The sequence below is a fragment of the Protopterus annectens genome, chromosome 7.part1 (assembly GCF_019279795.1).
Source record: "Protopterus annectens isolate FY-2018-M chromosome 7.part1, PAN1.0, whole genome shotgun sequence".
Lineage (NCBI taxonomy): Eukaryota > Metazoa > Chordata > Ceratodontiformes > Protopteridae > Protopterus > Protopterus annectens.
In genome coordinates, this window is record NC_056740.1 from 530,620,718 (window position 1) to 530,640,837 (window position 20,120).

Consider the following 20,120-nt stretch of genomic DNA (forward strand, 5'->3'; position numbering starts at 1 on the left):
ATAGAGTCATATCAAGGAATGGTATGGGATATATTACACGTTTAATTTCTTCTGTTGTAAATATTATAAATAGCACCACTGAAAATTGCTCTTTGTATTTTAACCTATTGCTGTTTTTTTAACTTACGGCTTTTTACTGTATTTTCTTTTCATTTTTAGTTATTTTATTTCATTGTACTCGTTACATTTCCTTTCATTTCACAGCATCTTTGTTTCATTGTGTTTCATGGCCTATGATCTGGGTTATTCCTATAATGTTTTTATTACAGCAAGCACCCAGTTTACTACTGTAATTTACTTTGCATTTAATTTCTCTGTACTGCATTTTCTTTAGTCTGTTGTACCAAGTCATGCCTGAAAAAGGTCCTTGGACCCGAGCACTTACCCTGTTAAATGTAAAAATAAATAAATAAAATGTGCCGCCTTATGATGTACTTAGCTTCCTTACAGCAGGCAGGATTATTGTGATGTTTGTATTTACCTACAGGAAGAATGCATAATGATGTTGCAAATGAATCTGTCAGTTTTGAGAAGGTGTTCTTGTTTGACATTTGAAGGCAGGATAGTTATAATTTATGATTTCAGAAGGGGAGTTGTCACTTGTTCATCTCTAACACATATAACAAGGTTTCGTTTAGATGCTTTAATACATAGAAATGCATGAGGATGGATAGCGGCATCTGAAGTAGTTAACAGACAGATCTTGCATACATACATGCTTACATATTAACAGCTAACTATAAAATGGCAGTCAGACTTTCACATGCTCAGTATTTATACACTTGTGCAAGCCAGTGGATAGCTTCTTAAAGGTATATACACACATATTGACGTACATCCTCCCTCTTAAAAAGATTGCCCTTTATACAAAGCAATGTCAGAGTTAGGCATTCATTACTATATACATTGGAAACAAAACACAATGTTCATGTCCAAGTTGCTTCATGTCTGGTACAGGGTTTAGAGATTTGACCATATCTCGTAACATAACAGTTGGGACCAAATTTACCAACAGGGACAGTCTGCGGTGCACAGTTTGTATCAGGAATTTCTAGATTCCTCACAGAAACTGGAATGTCCTCTGGAACTTCCTCTGGAATTGGAACAGCAGACAACTCACTCTGAGAAAAAGAGTCTAACATGATGGACTTCCTTATTAAATGACAGCAGCCCCATTTTCAAACTGTCTCTGAGCCCTAGTAATGACTGAACATGCCTCTTGACCACATAAAAAAATAAGTCATAGCTTCTTTCAGCAGAGTAACATGAAAGTACTACCGAGCCTTCAGTTTGAATTTCTTCACCTCCATAAGCAACAAGCTTTGCACACCTTGCCAAATCAAGCCTTTCACCTTTACATACTCTAGCAAATGTTTCTGCAGACATAACATTGCACTTGGAACCTGTGTCAACTTTGAGCTCTGTGGGTTTGGCATTTATCCGAACAGTAAAAAACATTTCATTCTTTGCCCTTAAATCTACTGCACTGACCGTTTCATGAAGCACTGACACACCATCAACAAAAAGAGTGGAATTGCCACTCTCTAACTGATCAACTAATTTCTTAAAATGTTCCCTTTTAATGAAAGAATGTGGGCTTTTTGATTTACAAAATCTGTTGAAATTATTCCATTTATTACATTTGTGGCATTGTTGACCAAAAGCTAAACATTTCTCCCCTTTAGATTCATGGCTTCCACCACATTTAGGACAGTTAGCAATGAAACTGGATTGGGGCCCTTGCTTTGATTTTGCTGACTCACTCTTATGCTTTACTGAGACGATGAGATTTATATAGTTCACCTTAGAACTTACTAGAAAGTTCTGGGGTTTAGCAGTGTGCGCTGCAGGGGGTACAGTTGCTGCCATGTGCTTGGGCTTGTTTCTTTTCATAGGTTACAGGTGTGTACTAGGCTAATGGCCCTGGGGCCTTTACAAGCGTAGCCCATATAAGTTCCTTGGCATTGTGCCACCCGTCGTCGGTTCCCAGTGCCTGTATCAAGTAGAGCCACTGGAGTGATCCCCGGGGTGAACTTTCTGTTTCCCAGCCACTCATCAAGATTTCGCTTGAAGAGGGCTAGTGAGGTGCTCTGCTTGACATGTATGGGAAGTCTATTCTAGAGCATGGGTAGTCTCTGGGTTATGAACCTGTCCCTCCAGCATGTTCTGTTGAATGTGGAAATGAGGTTGAGGTCTCTGGAGTGTGTGGTGCGGAGGGATTGGGATTTCTTTAGATATAGCATTTCTAACAAAGCTGGGTCAGACATGCATTTGTAGGTCAAGCAGAGATCGCCTCTTAGTAGACGATATGAGACAGAGAATAGCTGGAGTGTTTTTGAGTCTGTCCATGTAGGACATGTGTTTAAGGCCTAGGATCCTCTTCGTAAGGTACTTTTGTGGCCTCTCCAGCTGTTGCAGGTGTCTAGGTACATACTAAATGGGGCATTATACTCTATGATTTGGTCTAATGAGGGAAGAGTAGAGGGAAATGATGACCTCTTTCTTCCTGGATGCAAAACCCTTGCTAATGAGATGTGCCACATAGAAGGACTTTCTGACTACAGTGGCAATGTGGTAGTCGAAGGAGAGGTTGCTGTCAACCTGTGTCCCCAGATTTCTTATAACACTTTCAGTGTTCAGTGCATTCCTGTCAATGTGGTAATTAGTGGGAACTGAGTTTTTCCCAAAGGGGATGATGACGCATTTTTTGGCATTAAGCTTAAGGCCATGGTTTTAACACCAGTCAATGGTCTCAGTGAGGCCTTTCTGTAGGATGTCTGCATCACTTGGGGAGTTAATAATGGCTCCCAACTTGCAGTCGTCTGAGAATTTGGTCAGCCAGCGTCCCTCCGTGTTGGCTTGGACTTCTGAGAAATAGATGCCAAACAGGAGAGGATCCAGGAATGATCCCAGTGTGACTCCACTTGTGACTGCTCCGGCTCTACTTTCACACTGTGGTTCTATCTGTGAGCCAATTTGCAACCCACCTAACGATGTAGGAGTTGATGCCTAGTTTGCTGAGTTTGTCAGTAATTCCTGAGTGAGGAATGATACCAAAGACCTTGTTATTTTACATGGTTTTAAATGCTTTTTATTCTATTTTATTACATACCATCAATCTTTTTATAAATTTGCAATTTCATTTTTTATTTAATACATTTAACTTGTATTTATACTGGTGTGGGGGTTTTGTGTCTTGCAGTCTGTTGCTTTATTTAGGATTTTATTTTAATTTATTTATCTCCTGAATATTTAATGTGAAGTCATTTATCTGCCCTAATCAACTTTAAATTATGTCACTTCCTGTTTGATTTGTATAAAAGGAAGTATCTATGCTTTAACTGTTGTTTGATGACGTCTAGATTATCTAGACGAAAGCACTTATCCATTTTGTTCCTGGATTTATGTACTGACTCGACTAAAGTGTTTTTTTGATTTTTACTACTGAGTCATCCATTTTTGGTGAGTGGGTCCAATCCAGCTGCTTCACTTGGGCTACTTTTGTTTTTTGGACTGGTTTGCACTTCTCTTTGACTTTACTATTGCCATAGAGATTCTTGATATAACTATAGAAGGATTTGTAGTTGTTTTTAGTGTCTGCCATAATTCTGCCTTCATAGCTGGCTTTGGAGGTTTTGATGAGGGATCTCAACTTTTTGTTGAGGCTAATAAGGGAATTTTTCCAGTCTTGGGATTTCAACTTTTTCTGCAACAGTTTCTTCCTTCTGTTGTAGAGTTTATTAATTGCAGGAGACCACCAGACTGGCTTCCTTTTTTGGAGGAGAGCATCTTGGTTCTGTTGGGTATGGCTAGTCCCATGCATTTATGTATGTGTTCGTACAGTGCATTGGTGTATGATTCGGCAGTCATGGATCTGTTTTCCATTGGCATGGGTGCCGTGAAGTTAGCCACCATTGTTTTTAGGAGTCCATAGTCAGCTTTGGAGAAGGTTTTCATGGTGGATACCTTTGTGGCGGGTGTGGGTGAGATGTGGATTTCCATGGTGATTAGTTTGTGGTCGGATCTAACCAAGGAGGAATTGAGTATTGGTGTAGAACAGCGGTTGCCCATGTTAGTAATAATCAGGTCAAGAATGTTACTTCCTCTAGTGCGGGTAAGAATGAGCTGGTCCAGGGCATTGGAATTGATGAATTCCAGGAAACATTGGGCCAGTGCATTGGTGCATGAGTAGTTTTCCTAGCTGATGGAGGGTTAGTTGTAAGTCACCTAGTATGAGAGTGTTGGATTAGATCTTAATAGTTTCCAGGGTGCTTAGAAATGTGGAGTGAGAGTCTTGGTACATGGTTGGGGACCTATAGCAGGCTGCGACCTGAGTCACCGTCTTACCCAGTGTTAGTTGCACCTTGAGTATCTCAGATGCGTTTTGCTGGGCTACTAGTTTGGAGGTGTGCATATCCTTTACGAATATGGAAACACCACCGCCTTTGGAGCTTCAGTCCATGTTCTGGGGCCGAAAAGTGTGGAATGAATTATAGCCTGGTAGTGCAGGGGTGCTTTCTGCTGCTTTAAACCAGGTCTCCGTTACAGCACAAATGTCGCTGTTCTCTATTTTAAGAAGTGCTTTGAGCAAGTGCAACTTCAGATTTAGATTTCTAGTGTTGAGCAGCATGACCCTCAGATTGCATTTATTTATAGCTGTTACAGTGGTAATGTGGTCTTTGGAACGTCACCTAAAAAAGACACTATAAGGGTGGCAAGAGCCTTAATCAGTACCTGGAAACCCAGGGGTGACAGATGCAGGCCATCTCTGTCAAAGTATCGAGGTCTGTCAATCATGTTATCCCAAGCAGACAGATGCTGGATCCCCTTAACTCATTCAGTCCAATGAAGCTCAGGAACTTTGCACTGTAACTTCCAATGGGCGGAGCCTAAGCCTTTTGACAGAATCAAATTATGTTGTCACATTTCAAACAAATGTTCATATTTCTGGAACCACAGGGGTTATGAAAAAAGTATAAATGGCAAACTCTTCAACACAAATTAATTTTATAGTGGTAGTATTCTTTAGTTTCTAGGTCTTAAAATGAATTTTATTAGTCACAGTAAACACAGTAACTATTACATTTGTAATATTTTGTAAACAGCTTACACTATCTCAGCAACTACTCAAGTTACACACATACTGTCAGCAGCATTTTATTCATCTAGCTGAGAACTTTCATATGAGGCTAAGGAGTTCTGTCTGTGTTACTTGGTTGTTGAGGTATTTATAAAAAATGTAAAAATTAGTTCTATATAAATGAATAACATAAAAGCAACAGTTAATCTCTATTTACCTGCACAGACAGAGGTCAAATATTAATGCATTTGAGTTTGCCATTGTGTAAGCATTAAGATGAAATCTTTTAAAACCTTCTACATAGTATGGTTTTGGAATTATTGATGCAAATATGAATAAATAATGTTTGACGCCTAGGGTCATCACTAGGAGTTAACTGCAGATGCACCTGGAGGCATCACTGGGATGTAATGAGTTAAAATGACACCAGAAACCTAGCCAGTTGTTGAAGTCAGTCATTTTCTGTTTGTCTTGTGGTATCATTCTGGGCGATGGTAGGATGCTGCTCAGGCGAGGGTCATACCTGCCTGGGCCACATAATCCGAGAGCTCCCCCATGTCATGAAATTGTAGTTTATAGGACGTTTGGGCAGTTTCTTCTATCGCTTTCAACTTTCTCTTCTCTCTTGAACTTTAATTAGCTTATTCACTAGCACTTCTTCAGGCTTTTTGTAACAATTTATGTAGCACACATAAGTGCTATCAGCACTAAACGTCCTATAAGAAAACACCTCCAGTACTTAGTAATGATGTCCATCCCTCCTGGCATGTCTAAAGGTCAGTTTCCTGTGCTTTCTCCTATTAATCTGGTGAACTTGGGCATTCTGAGGCAGTGTAGCAACTGCCTCATGTACACAGACAGCCCTCTCCTCTTACCTGCCAACACTCAGTGCACCTATTATCTTCAAATTGGAAGCCATGCACTCTCCAGCCAAGACAGGAATAGCTGGTCAAGAGGAGAATGTCAGCACCTGCACCACACCACATGGAACACATAGCCTTCCAGAACACCCACCATCATAGCCCTCACATAAAAATACAAACCACACACCCACCTTCATGGAGGCTCTCAATAGAAACCTACTCAACAGCAGAGACCTCCAAGGTAGAAATGCACTCGACCACCACAACACAGCACAAACCACAAGACACATAGCTCATCAACACAATGCACCCCTCAACCTAAGCCCCTAAGGCAAAACAACTTGCCCAATACAATAATCATAGGTGACTCAGTAGTGAGGCACACTGATGTCCCACTCACTAGGTTGAATAAGAAGGTAACATTCAGCTGTCTATCAAGTGCCAGAATCTGACACACAACACACGCACTCAAGTCACTCCACAACAAGTAAAAGCATGAGTCTGTCGTTGTCCATATGGGTGTGAATGACCTGAGACGCACCTCCATGGACTACATGAAAAGAGACATGGAAGAGCTCTCTGATCTTGTAGCCCAGGCAGGTATGACTCTAACCCTGAGTAGCATCCTGCCATCGCCCAGAATGATACCACAGTACAAGAACAAAGTGATTGACTTCAACAATTTGGCTAAGCTTCTGGTGTCATTCTAAGTCATTCTAAGGGGATCCAGTATCTGTTTGCCTGGGACAACATGGTCGACAGACCACGATGCTTTGCCAGAGATGGCTTGTACCTATCGCCTCTGGGATTCCGGATATTGGCTAAGGGTGTTGCTGCCCCTGTAGTGCCTTTTTTAGGCAAGGTTCAAATGATAAATTCACAACCGTAACAGGAACAGGCAAGCAAAAACTGAGGGTAATGCTACTAAATGCTAGAAGTCTAAATCTCAAAATGCACTCACTCGAGGCACTCCGTGAAATGGAGAACATCGATATCTGTGCAGTGACTGAGACCTGGTTCAAAGCTCTAGAGAGCACCCCTGCATTACCAGGCTGTAACTCATACCACACTTTTTGGCCATCTAACCTGGACCAGAACACCAAAGCCGGAGGTGTGTCCATATTCATTAAGTATATCCACACCTCCAGGCTAGTTGTGCAGCATAATGCATCCGAGGTTATCCAAGTGCAACTAACTGGGCAAATCTGCAATCCAAATTGTAGCTTGCTACAGATCCTCCACCATGTCCCAGGATTCCCATTCCTATTTTCTTGATATACTGGAAAATATTAGGGTTCAACCAAACACCCTAATAATGGGTTATTTCAACTACCCCACCATTAACTGGGAAAACTACTCATGTACCAACTCCTTCACTCAGCGCTTTCTAGAATTCATAAATTCCATTGCCCTGGATCAACTTACCCCCACCAGGGACAACAATATCCTAGACATAGTCATTACCAACATGTGTTACCGATGTTCCACACCTGAAGCCAACTCCTCGTCGGTTAGATCCAACCATAAGCTAATCACCCCAGATATCTGCATCCCGCCCCCACCCACCATTAAGGAAACCATGGTAAAACATTTCTCCAAAGCCAACTTCATGCTTCTTAAGACAGAAGTGGCAAATGTCATGAGACCCATGCAGATGGACAATACAGTTATGACTGCTGAATCCTACACAAATGCACTCTATAAGTACTTACACGAGTGCATGGATCATGCTATCCCAAACAGAACCAAGATGCTATCCTCCAAAAAAAGGAAGCCAATCTGGTGGTCCCCTACCATAAGCAAACTCTACAACAGAAGGAAGAAACTGTTGCAAAAGAGAGCAAAATCCCATGACTGGAGGAGCTCCGTGGTCAGCCTCACTCAGTAAGAAGCTGAGATCCCTCATAAGATCCTCCAAAGCTAGCTAAGAAAACAAAATCACCACTGATTCTAAGGGCAACCACAAAGCATTCTGTAGCTATGCCAAGAATTTCAATGGCAACACCCAGATCTGCTCTGAATTACAGCAAAATGGCACGAAAATTAAAATAGCAGAACCAACTGATATTGCCAACATCCTGGCAGATAGGTTCAGTGCCAACTTTACCCACCTCTCACCCCCTAAAGGGCCCATATCTGTACAGGAGGAATGCAGAGTCCCTGTAATCACATCTGTACAGGCAAAAGCTGCACTCTCTAAAACTAAAAACACAGCATCCATGGGACCGGACAATATCCCAGGCTGGGTTTTACATGAACTTCAGAAAGAACTGGCTCCCCACCTAAGCGCCATGTTCAATCATAGTCTCACATCAGGCTTTGTGCCCACTGAATGGCACACAGCAACAGTTATCCCACTCCACAAAGGGGAGCCACCACTGATCCTGGGATCTGTCGTCCTATTAGCCTGACGAGCCTGATCTGCAAGGCCATGGAACGTATCGTCATGGAACAACTCATAAGCAAAGACATTTGTAACCTCCAAACTCTGGACCCCATCTAGTTTGGATTTGTGAAAGGCAGATCATGCCTTCTGAGCATGATCGACTTCTTTGAGGCAGTCACCAAAACCGTAGACGAGGGTAAGGTGGTTCACATATCCTATCTTGATCTCGCCAAGGCTTTCGACAGCATCCCCCATTCTGGAATTATAGCTAAACTCACTAAACTAGGTATAAATCCCTATGTCACAAGGGGGGTTGCCAACTGGCTCACTGACAGAACCCACACTGTAAAAGTTGCAGACTCCAAATCTGACTTCAAACCAGAGACAAGTGGAGTACCACAGGGTTCAGTCCTGAGACCTCTCCTGTTTGGTATCTACTTCTCTGAAGTACAGGCTAGCACAGAAGGCCTCTGGCTAACAAAGTTCGCAGATGACTGCAAACTAGGAGTCATAGTTGTGTCTCCAAACGATGTGGACATCATACAGAAGGGCCTCACTGAGACAGATGCCTGGTGTCAGAGGCATGGCCTCAAGCTCAATGCCAAAAAGTGCATTGTCATCTCCTTTGGTAAAAACTCTGTACCCATGAACTACCTCATAAACAACCGTTTACTTTACGTCAAATGGGTGATAAAGGACCTTGGGACCCAGGTGGACAGTAGTCTCTCCTTTGATAATCACATCTTCACAGTAGTCAGGAAATCCTTCTATGTGGCACACCTCATCACAAAAGGGTTCTCATCCAGGAAAAAAGAGGTCATTGTTCCCCTCTACCCGGCACTCATTAGACCCATTATAGAGTACAATGCCCCTTTTGGAATGTATCTTACAAGACATCTGCAGCAGCTGGAATGGCCACAGAAGTACCTCACAAAGAGGGATTACTGGCCTCAAACAGATGCCCTACACTGACCGTCTCAAAAAACTCCAGCTTTACTCCGTAGCATATCGCCTACTCTGAGGAGATCTCTGCCTAACATATAAAGCTATGTTAAACCCAGAGCTGTTGGACATGCTACACCTAAAGAAATCCCAATCCCTCCGAGCTACATGCTCTAGGGACCTAAACCTTGTCACCACAATAAACAGGACATGCTGGAGGGATAGAGTCCTGTCCCAGAGACTTCCTATACTCTGGAACAAGCTACCCATCTATGTCAAGCAAAGTTCCTCATTAGCACTCTTCAAGACAAATCTTGCAAAGTGGATGGGAAATAGGAAATACACCCCGGGGATCACTTCTGTGGCTCTGCTCAACAGGGGCACAGGAAAATAACTTTCTTGGGTGGCATAAGTCAGGGAACCTTGTTGGCCAGACTTACTTAGGCTCTTGGGCCGATAGCCTAGTACCTACCTATGAACCTATGAAAATAACAACAACTAGTCCATACAATTACCATTCTTAATAAATTTTACCAATAAGGGAGAATACATGCTTCATCTCCTTGATGTGCACAGACAACTATGTTTTCATCTTCACAGAACAAAACAGTTCAGGAAGTCACATCAGCTTTTTGTATTCTTTTTGCCCAATTGTTGGATCAGGCAGTATCTAAATTTACTCTAGCGAAATGGATTACTGATTGCATTTCATTGGTTTTCTTTCTCAAAAAGGACTAAATTTACCGCATTCACCTTGAGCTCATTCTGTGCAGTCCATGGCTACTTCATCTGTCTTTTGTTCAAGGACTTCCATTGATGACATTTATGCTGAAGCTACTTGGTCAAAGACTCGTACTTTTGTTACACATTACAAGTTGGACATCATTTCCGGAAGCAGAGCTTCCTTTGGTTTGACAGTGTTCTGCATGCCCATCCATGATGGCCTCCTGAGGGCTACATAGCTGGAGACTGTGTCCCATTGGTGAAGAAGAATGAAAAGGATGATATCAGATTTGTAAGTTATGCACTCACCATAACTTGGCATCTGTGTTGTCCATTTTCTTTCTTTCTACCTTCCCTCCCCTCTCATCCATCCCCTGTCCTTGTCACTCGTGAAAGTACCTGTTAGGCTGTATTGGAACTATTCAGTCCCAGGTTTAACCCCTGACCTTCTTCTGTCTTTGCCTGTCTTGCTTATTAAGTAGGATATTAGGCAGCAAACCAGACTGAGGTGAGATGGAATAGGCATTATGGGTAGAGGGAGGACCTCAATAGCTGGATCTGAAGTATAGTATATGAGGCCAAGTCTGATGCAAGGATCGGATCTGAACCTATTGGTGAGGAAGAATGAAAATGGACAACACAGATGCCAAGTTATGGTGAGTACATAACTTGCAATTTCTTTTGTTGCTTATACCTTCTATTTATTTTTGTTTATTTGTTCTGTAGAGGGATGTCAATTTTATAAGATGAAAAAGACACTCCAAGATGCTATTTATTGTCTAGTAAGATTATGCTTCTGGTACTATATGCATTTAGTGAAGGGGTTTCATGCCTTATTAAACATCAGCTTCTGCTATTATCAAACATTAAACCAAACACCATTTCACAGTCCTTCTTTACTGGCCTTTTTGTTCCTTTTTTTCAAATATTCTCATTGAACATGATTATGACTCTTCAGTCTGTTAGCAAACACAACAGAAAGGATACAGTAATGAAAAAAAAAATTGTAAAGGAGTATTTCAATGTAGTGTGGGACAACATATTCTAATAACACAGATCTACATTGGTTATTTGTTGGACCAGCATCAGTCTGTGGATAGAACACAGACATATAAATATGTACAGGAGCCTGAACAATCCAAGAAGATATGATGGAAAGGAGCATTTCTTTTGACTTACATAGTGAAAGGGAGGTTTTTTTGTATGTTGGAAGTATCTTATTCGGTTTACTACCAAATGACTGAAAACCAAAAGACTGAATCCCAAAAAGACTGAAAATTCAAAATACTGAATACATTTTTAATGCAAGAGGCAAGCCCATCTGCCCTCTTTATGTGGGGGGCCCCACCCCCCACACCCCCTGCTAACTATATATATACCAACTCCAAGATTCTACAACAGTGGAGAAGGGGCAAATTCCATTATTCAGTATTTTGAATTTTCAGTCTTTTTGGGATTCAGTATTTTATTTTTCAGTCATTTGATAGTAAACCTTGTATTCTTTTCCACATTTAGATAAGGAGAACTCTTACTTTATGTTAACATTAAATTTTGTAGGAGAATGTTTCAGTTGACCTATAGGTAATCCTCATTCTCCTAAAAAGAGAGAATGAAGCTTCAAATGCGAGGTGTACAGTATTACCACTCTTTTACAGCAATTTTAAAGTTATTTTCAAGGCAAGTAGTCAGTGTCCAGATTAACAGTCTCAAGCATACACAGAAAAGTATATAGAGAGAGAAAATTGATGGAATGTACACATTTCATTTATCAGAATTACTAAAAATCTTTCTCTCTTTCTTCTCTGTCACAACTTCTAACTAGAGTAGCAAAGTTCCTCCTTTTTCAGCTTTTCAATTTGATAGGGATTGTAGTTTGCTAGGTATTACTTGTAAAAGACATACATCTCTAGTACCTTCCACAGTGCGCCACCAACCTACCATACCTCAGATCTCATTTGCCACCATATTGCTCAGACATGGATCTCCTCCTCTCAAGCTTTTGGATGATTTTTAGTATGATACGGTTGTAAGTTTACTCCTTTTAAAATACATATAACTTCCTTTCACTTTCTCCCTTACTTCTGAATAGTTTTTTTGGATTCTGTCCGTTAGGCATTTCTTTTCCTTCTCTGTTATTGTTTGGGTGCTCTGCGAAGTACCATTGTTGGTACTTTTGCTTCTTTTCCTATAACCTTTTCTTTCCTGCTGTCTAGAGGGTATTTCTTGGTACCATTGTTGGTACATTCTATCCTGTAGTTAAAAAAATAAAAATCGGAGCAAAATTGTGTGGCAGACAAGTTGAGCAGGGCAAGGGCAGACTACATGAATGGACACTAGATGGATGGATGAGGGTACTTCCAAGATTTGATTCATCTGTAAGGAGTTCCAAGATCATTGTGGTTACTCCGTTCATGCCAAGGCAAGTATGGTTCTGCCTTCTTTTGGAAATGGTGAAGTGCAAGTGCCACAAGCTTCCTCACGGACTAGATCTACTCACACAAGAACACGGGTGCTTGGTACACCCAAGCAACAGTCAACTTCAGTTGAGTGCCTGTATGATGGAGTCTTAATTCTCTTTAGACATGCAGTATGTACTAATGGAGACAAGGAAGCCTGCGAGTTGAAAAATCATATATTAGCAAATAGAAAAGTTTTCTAGTTGGTGCCAACAACATAACCAGCACCCATTCAGGGCTAGTTGTTCTCTGGTTTTGCAATGTTTGTGTTACTTAATATCCTATGGCCTTTCTTACTCCTCTGTCAAGATTAATTTATTAGTCATTTCAGCATATCAGCCCATGGATCCACTACTTTCAGCGCATTCTCATGCCAAAATATTTTTGAAAGGGATTTTGCATAAGTGGCCTCTAAAAAACTGATGATCCTTCCTGAGATATTAATTTTAAGTTAGAAAAGCTAACACTTGCTCCTTTTGAACCAGCTAACATTGGCTGACTTTAAGTTCTTAGCACAGAAAATAGTTCTACTGATTGCTCTGACCTCTGCAAGAAGGGTGTCTGAGTTGCAAGCTGTTATGATAAGTCAACTCTATCTCATTTTCCACAGGGACAGCTTTCTTTGAGAACTAAACCATATTTTATGCCTAAAGTAGTATCCTAGTTTACTTTAAGCCAAACTGTCTATCTCCCCGTTTTCTTTTTTGAACCAAAAATGAGGAAGAAAGGATATTCCATACCTTGGATGTCCACAAGACAACTCAGATACTATCTTGACAGAACTAAATCTTTTAGATCTTTGGATCAGTTGCTCAAAGAAGGGACAAATTGTGTCAAAAGTCAGTTTCCAAATGGTTGTTTAAGGCTGTAACCTTTTATTATACTCACCGCAACAAAGCTATTCAGTGCAGGGTCAAGACCCATTCTACTAGGGCTTTGGCTTCATCTGTGGCTTTTTGGAAAGGGTTGGATTCTAGAAGTATTCTAGAAGCTGTAGCTTGGTCCTCTGTATATACTTTTACAAAGCACTATAAACTTGTTTCCTTCTCTAGGCCTAGATCATGCTTTTGCAAGGACCATTCTCCATGGCCTCCTGGACTGTTCTCCTTCCACCTCCCAAATGTAGTAATTAGGGTAATTACCCAGACAGCTAAGGCTATGGCAGCAGTGATCATGATCAATTTGGTGAACATAGTACAGGTATGTAAGTAAACTTAGCATAACAGCAGATGTTCAAATGATCACTGCTGCAGTAGCTATTCCCTCCCTCCATCCCCCTTCTTTTGAGGTGTGTTGTTTATTAAGGTAACCATACGTCCGGGTTTCCCCGGACAAGTTCTCTTTTTTGGGTTCCTGTCCAGGTGGTTTTTGAAATTTCTGCGATTTGTCCAGGTGAATCGCAGAATTTTCAAAAAGCAGACATCCCTATTTCAGAGTTTTTTTCTCCGCTTTGTTTTTTTTTTTTTTTTGATTGGCTCATATACCGGTATATGAGCCAATCAAAAAATGGAGCTCTGTTCAATGCGGAACTGCTTGATGTTCCGCATTCAACAGAAGAGGGTCTGCTGTGTGCGTTTTTGGTTGGCTCGTATACTGGTATACGAGCCAATCAAAAAGCGGAGCTCTGTTCAGTGCTGAACTGCTTGATGTTCCGCATTGAAGAGAAGAGGGTCCGCTGTTTGAGGTTTTGATTGGCTCATTTACCAGCATACTGGCCAATCAAAAATCCCCAAAAACTGACCTTTTTTTTTTTCTTTTTTTCTTTTTTCTTCAACCTAAGAGGACGAAATAATATGTGCTGGTAGCAGCACATTTTTTTCGTCCTCTTTTACATACGAAAAATTATGGTAAGCCTATTGTTTATGCCAGGACGGGGTTATTTCTGTTTTGTTCTTCCTAGCATTGTACTTTCAGGGCTCAACCTTCCTCTCTGTGTTGATATGAAAGCTCCAAAGGATTTGGCGCTCAAAGCTATCTTTTTAGTCAGTTTAGCATATGGATGGTGCCCTGAAGCTTTGCAAGATGGCCAACTATTATATCATTGGCAGGATACAACCAAGGGTACTACAGGAGTGGTCATTCGAACATCTACTATTATGGTAAATTTACTTGCACATCTCTACTTTATGGTGATATACTGAAGATACAGTGCAAGAAAGAGAACATTATCAAGAACTACAAAATAACAAATAAATATGAAATAGTAATATGAAAAGATGAGTTCTGTAAGGATGTTTTCTACAACGTCTAATTGTGTGCATCCTGTCAGTGTACTTCTTTCAAAGATATGAGTACCATATTTTAAAATTCAAATCGACCAGAAACTTAACAGTGTGGAGGGTGTGAAGTTCACTCCTTGAAATATGTATGCACCTAGTTCACCAAGAAAATAAATTCAAACTTTAAAATATTTACTACAGAATCATAAAATAGTAGGTAGTCCACAGTTTAGTTAAAGGTGGAATATCCTTTATTGAAACACACAATAAGTGATCCTAGTTGTGGACATCCTACAGAAGGGCCTCACTGAGACAGATGCCTGGTGTCAGAGGCATGGCTTCAAGCTCAATGCCAAAAGTGCAGTGTCATCCCCTTTGGTAAAAACTCTGTACCCATGAACTACCACATAGGCAGCAATCTACTTAACACCAAATGCTTGATAATGAGACTTTGGGACCCAGGTGGACAGTAGTCTCTCCTTTGATAGTTACATCGCCACAGTAGTCAGGAAGTCCTTCTACGTGGCACACCTCATCATAAAAGGGTTCTCATCCAGGAAAAAAGAGGTCATTGTTCCCCTCTACTCGTCACTCATTAGACCCATTATAGAGTACAATGCCCCTTTTGGAATGTACCTCACAAGACATCTGCAGCAGCTGGAAAGGCCACAGAAGTACCTCACAAAGAGGATTACTGGCCTCAAACAAATGCCCTACACTGACCGCCTCAGAAAACTCCAGCTTTACTCCGTAGCATATTGCCTACTCCGAGGTGATCTCTGCCTAACATATAAAGCTATGTCAAACCCAGAGCTGTTGGACATGCTACATCTAAAGAAATCCCAATCCCTACAAGCTACACGCTCTAGGGACCTAAACCTTGTCACCACAATAAACAGGACACTCTGGAGGGATAGATTCCTGTCTCAGAGACTTCCTGTACTCTGGAACAAGCTACCCATCTATGTCAAGCAAAGTTCTTCATTAGCACTGTTCAAGAAAAATCTTGATGAGTGGATGGGAAATAGGAAATACACCCCGGGGATCACTTCTGTGTCTCTGCTGGACAGTGGCACAGGAAAATAACTTTCTTGGGTGGCGTAAGGTATGGAACCTTGCTGGCTAGGCTTACTTAGGCCCTTGGGCTGATAGCCTAGTACCTACCTATGAACCTATAATATAATGAAAAGCATTAAAGACATTCAGTAACTTATATATAATCAGGTTATTTGGAGCAAGGGAGTGGTTACATAGGGTAGTTCTTTTTAGAGCAATAAAAGCATTAAACTCATTCCTTTAACCAAGTCCCGCTTCCCCCTTAACACCATAGTATAAACTGAGACTGTGCACTTGCTGATAATATTAATTTGGCCTGTTGAATCTGACTGATGATTATCAAACAGCTTGTCAGATCTGACCCAGCACTGCTAGTGCTTCCGCCTTGAGCTACTTTAAGGTTTTTCCTTCCCATAATCCCTATGTGTAGCAACTCTCTTCTGATCTTGCTTGCCACCTTCAGTATACAAAGAGTTCTTGGGCTGAGCTTAGTGCTCTGACTTATATTCTCCATTTTGATAAACCTTTAAATAAACCATCTGAAGTAGTTTACTTCATTTGGTCTTCAACCTGTGGGTTATGGATCCGTATCGGATCCGAGCCAGCAACTTTTACTAGCATCAGCTCCGAGCTCCAAACTCCTCCCCTTACCCATAATACACCTCCACTGCCTTCCATCCCCAGATCTCATTTGCCACGAATAGCTTTTGCATCGTGTCTCTTGAGCTCCAACTTAGTCAAGTTGGTAAAACCTTTGTGAGTATCCTTTTTCTACAGAATTTTGTTAGTTAGTGTTAGTATAGGTCCCCTTTCTCCTCCACTTACTTGGTGTGTCAAGTTATAGAGTTTTAGGATAGTTATGAGTAGTTTGTACTGTTGTGTAGATTGTATCTTCCCCTCCCCCCGTCAGTGTTTTCTGTGTATGAGTATGGTGAGTGGGTGTGAGTGTGCCAGTTAGAAAGAAACTGCTTTTTTTCCCCCTAGTTCTCTTTCTACTCAGGTAGTATGGCTGAAACGCTTGTTTTCAAGCATTGCACAGAGTGTGGCCATAAATTATCCCCTGCAGATGGCCACACTCTGTGTGTTTTGTGCTTGGGAGTTGTCCATTTGAGTGTGGACTGCAGCATATGTGCGGGCTTCAACCCCCGCGCCATTAAAGATAGGAAGGTTAAGTTGGCCCTCAAAGGCCTTCTTCCCTCTTCAGAATCTGTTTCCTCGTCTCCGGCTTCAGTCACAGCGGCTGCTGTGGCCGCCTCTCCCTCCTCGCTTCCTCTGGCTTCTCCTCCCTCCCAGGCTGGGACTCAACCTCCTGTACCAAAGCCTGTGATAGCGGAGCAGAAAAGGGGTAGAGAGAGGGAGAGAGAGTCAAAGGTGAGGGAAAAAAGAAAGAGGTCTCCGGACCTCACTTCACCTACAAAGACGCCACGGATCCATGACTCCTCTCTGCTCTGATCTCCAAGGTTCTCCCTGGAGCAGGAGGAGGCATGTTCAGCTTCTCGGGCCTCGGTGCCCCGACCCGCCAGGTCCGAGTCCTTGTCGGACATTGATTTTGATAAAATGATGAAGAGATTCATCCATACTCAGATCCAGATGGGGGTCTTGCCAGCCCCCCTCCCTCAGGAGGGGGGAGCTCGCTTTCCTTTTTCCAACCTATATCTCCTTCTCCGATCCGACCTTTGGTTCAGAGTATTTGGATTCGTGGTTGGCTTTGGTCAGGGGGTCGGCACCGACGGTACCTGCTTCCTTGATGCCAACAACTGTCTGGAGCGTTTCGGATCCGACCAGCTCGGATCTGAGCCGCTCTTGGAGCTGGAGCTTGGGTGTTGGATCCAAGGGAGTGGAACCTTTTGCTTTGGCTCCGACTTTGTTGGGTCAGGTTCCCTCCCTTGGAGCTCCGTCCACCTCGGGCCCGGCTCAGATTCTCTCGTCGGACCCGGGAAGACCGGCATCCTTTTTGGTTTCTCAGGAGGTATGCTGTCCTTCGGCATTCGACGTGGTAGAATGGCTCGTCTTTGCTGGATCAGGACCCCTGACTGCCCCCTCAGACTCCACCCAGACCCCCTCGGATCTGTCTATGGTCCCCATTGTTTTACCAGAGGGACAGCCCATGCTCGAAGAGCCCCAGATGGTTCCCCGCGAGGAACAAGTGGCTTGCGAGCTCCCCCCAGAGAGCCCCACTGGAGAAGTACCTTGCAAGCATATGTGCAAGAGGAGGCACTTGGACTCCCCTGAGTCTTTCACCGAGGACACGGACTTGGATGATGGAGAAGGTTCCCCTAGGTCACCTCCCGAGGATGTCTCCTTTGGAGACGTCATGGAAATCCTGCACCAACTGGTAGGTTGGTTGCCCCCAAACCTTCTTCTGATAAGTCCGTGTTCCTGGAGGCTTTCGGCATGGGCCCATCTACTTCCTGGGTGTAACACCCCCCCCCATGGATCCTTTGGTGAATCTGGTCACCTCGCGGGCATCGAAGGAACCAGACACCATGGAACCTATCCCAAAAAGACCGGATAAGATCTTAAGCCCCCGCCATAGACAGACCAGCATGGAACAAGGGCTCCTCCATAGACACCATGGTGGTAGCAGCAGCCACTAAGAAGGAACTTGCTCAGGAGAGTTCCTCAGTCCCATCCTCCTGACTGAGAGTCACGGATAATGGACCACCTAGGGAAGCAGGTTTATGCTTCAGCTACCTTTTTGATTAGGGCACTGAACTTACCTGGCCTATGTCATCAGACTCCAAAGTGACCTAGTAAATGAGCTGGAGGAGTCTCCCCCCAAGTCCATGTCGCAGGAGGACAAGGCTTCGTTCTCCGCGAGGATGGCCACTTTAAAAGCAGTATCTAATAAAGAAGATGTGGTTCCAGAAGGGCTCATCTTCCCCCAGAGGCAGAGGGGAATAGAATTGATACCAGCCCAGAGGCAGAGGGGGTCCAAGGAATTTTGGGTCTCGAGTACCTTTCTCGGACAGACCTGGGCAGCAACTCTGAAGGGTTGCCCGACTGCTCTACTATGGAGGCAATCGGGGGATGATTGTCCTTGCACCTAGCGCCATGGAAGTCCATAACAATGGACTGCTAGGTGCTTCAGATCATATCCATAGGATACTCTATCCCTCTATCCCATTCATGTTTCCCCCACATCTCCCAGACTCCTCCAGGACGTACCAGCCATGCAAACTGAGGCAACAGCACAGGAAATTTCCAACTGCTAGAAAAATGAGTCATTGAAACCGTCCCCCCAGATCAGTCCGGATCGAACTTGTACTCCAGGTTCTTTTTGGTGCCAAAGAAAATGGGGGACTTAAGGCCCATTATGGACCTCTCTACCTTGCACCTGTCAGTTGCCAAAGAGAAGTTACAGATGGTTACATTGCAGTTCATCATGCCATTCCTGCAAGAGAGCGACTGGATGTGCTCGTTAGATCTCCAGGATGCTTACTATCACATAAAAATGCACAGAAGCTGCAGGAGGTTCCTCTGCTTTCGGCTAGGAGTCAATCATTACCAATTTTGAGCCCTACCCTTTGGTCTCACCACAGCCCCCAGGGTGTTTACCAAAGTGATGGCGGTGGTAGCGACTCACCTGAGGCTTCAGGGTATTCAGGTCTATCCGTACCTGGACGATTGGCTCCTCACTGCTTCCACCAGGTGTCTTCTCTCCCAAATCAGGGATTATTTCCTGACTCTTTCCCTACATTTGGGGATCACAATCAATACAGCCAAATCTCTCCTAGATCCTTTACAGGTGATAGACTACATTGGTGCCAGGATAGATACTTTTCAGTGCAAAATCTTCCTGACCTTGGAGAGAGAGTTCAAAACCTGAGGATGCAGATCTCCCTGATCTACCACTCTCATCTCCTAGCAGCGGAATCAGTGTTGAGGGCCTTAGGCTCGATGGGGGCGACCATAACTTTTCTCCCATGTGCTCGGTTACACATGAGAATTCTACAGTGGACTCTAGCTGTACAATGGTCCCTGTTGGAACTGCCATTGACATTCCCAATTCAACTCTGTTGAGTCTGTCGGTCGTCCCTCATATGGTGGATGTGCTATCCAGACATCTTGGAGGGACGACCTTTTGTTCCAGCTCTGGCCCAAGCCACAGTGACCATGGATGCCTCCCAACTCGGGTGGGGGGGGGCATTGTTCGGGCAGGACAGTCCAAGGTCTGTGGTCCCCCATAGAGACCAGCTTGCAAATAAATGTCCTAGAGATGAGGGCGGTCCTTCTAGCGTTACAGGCCCTTCAAGCCTTTCTTCCTCTGGGGTCGATTGCAGTTCAGTCAGACAACATGTAAGTGGTCTGGTATATCAACAGATAGGAAGGGACCAGATCTTACCCCCTTTGTTGCGAGGCCATGAGAGTGTGGGAATGGGCAATCTCCACTGG

At 43.1% G+C, this 20,120-nt stretch overlaps 1 protein-coding gene across 1 annotated transcript in view; it reads left to right on the top strand.

Annotated features, from left to right (window-relative positions):
* The window catches only part of NEDD4 (NEDD4 E3 ubiquitin protein ligase), a 1,779,469-nt gene that overhangs the window by 776,500 nt on the left and 982,849 nt on the right, over positions 1–20,120 (top strand). The gene's annotated exons all lie outside the window — the stretch shown is intronic.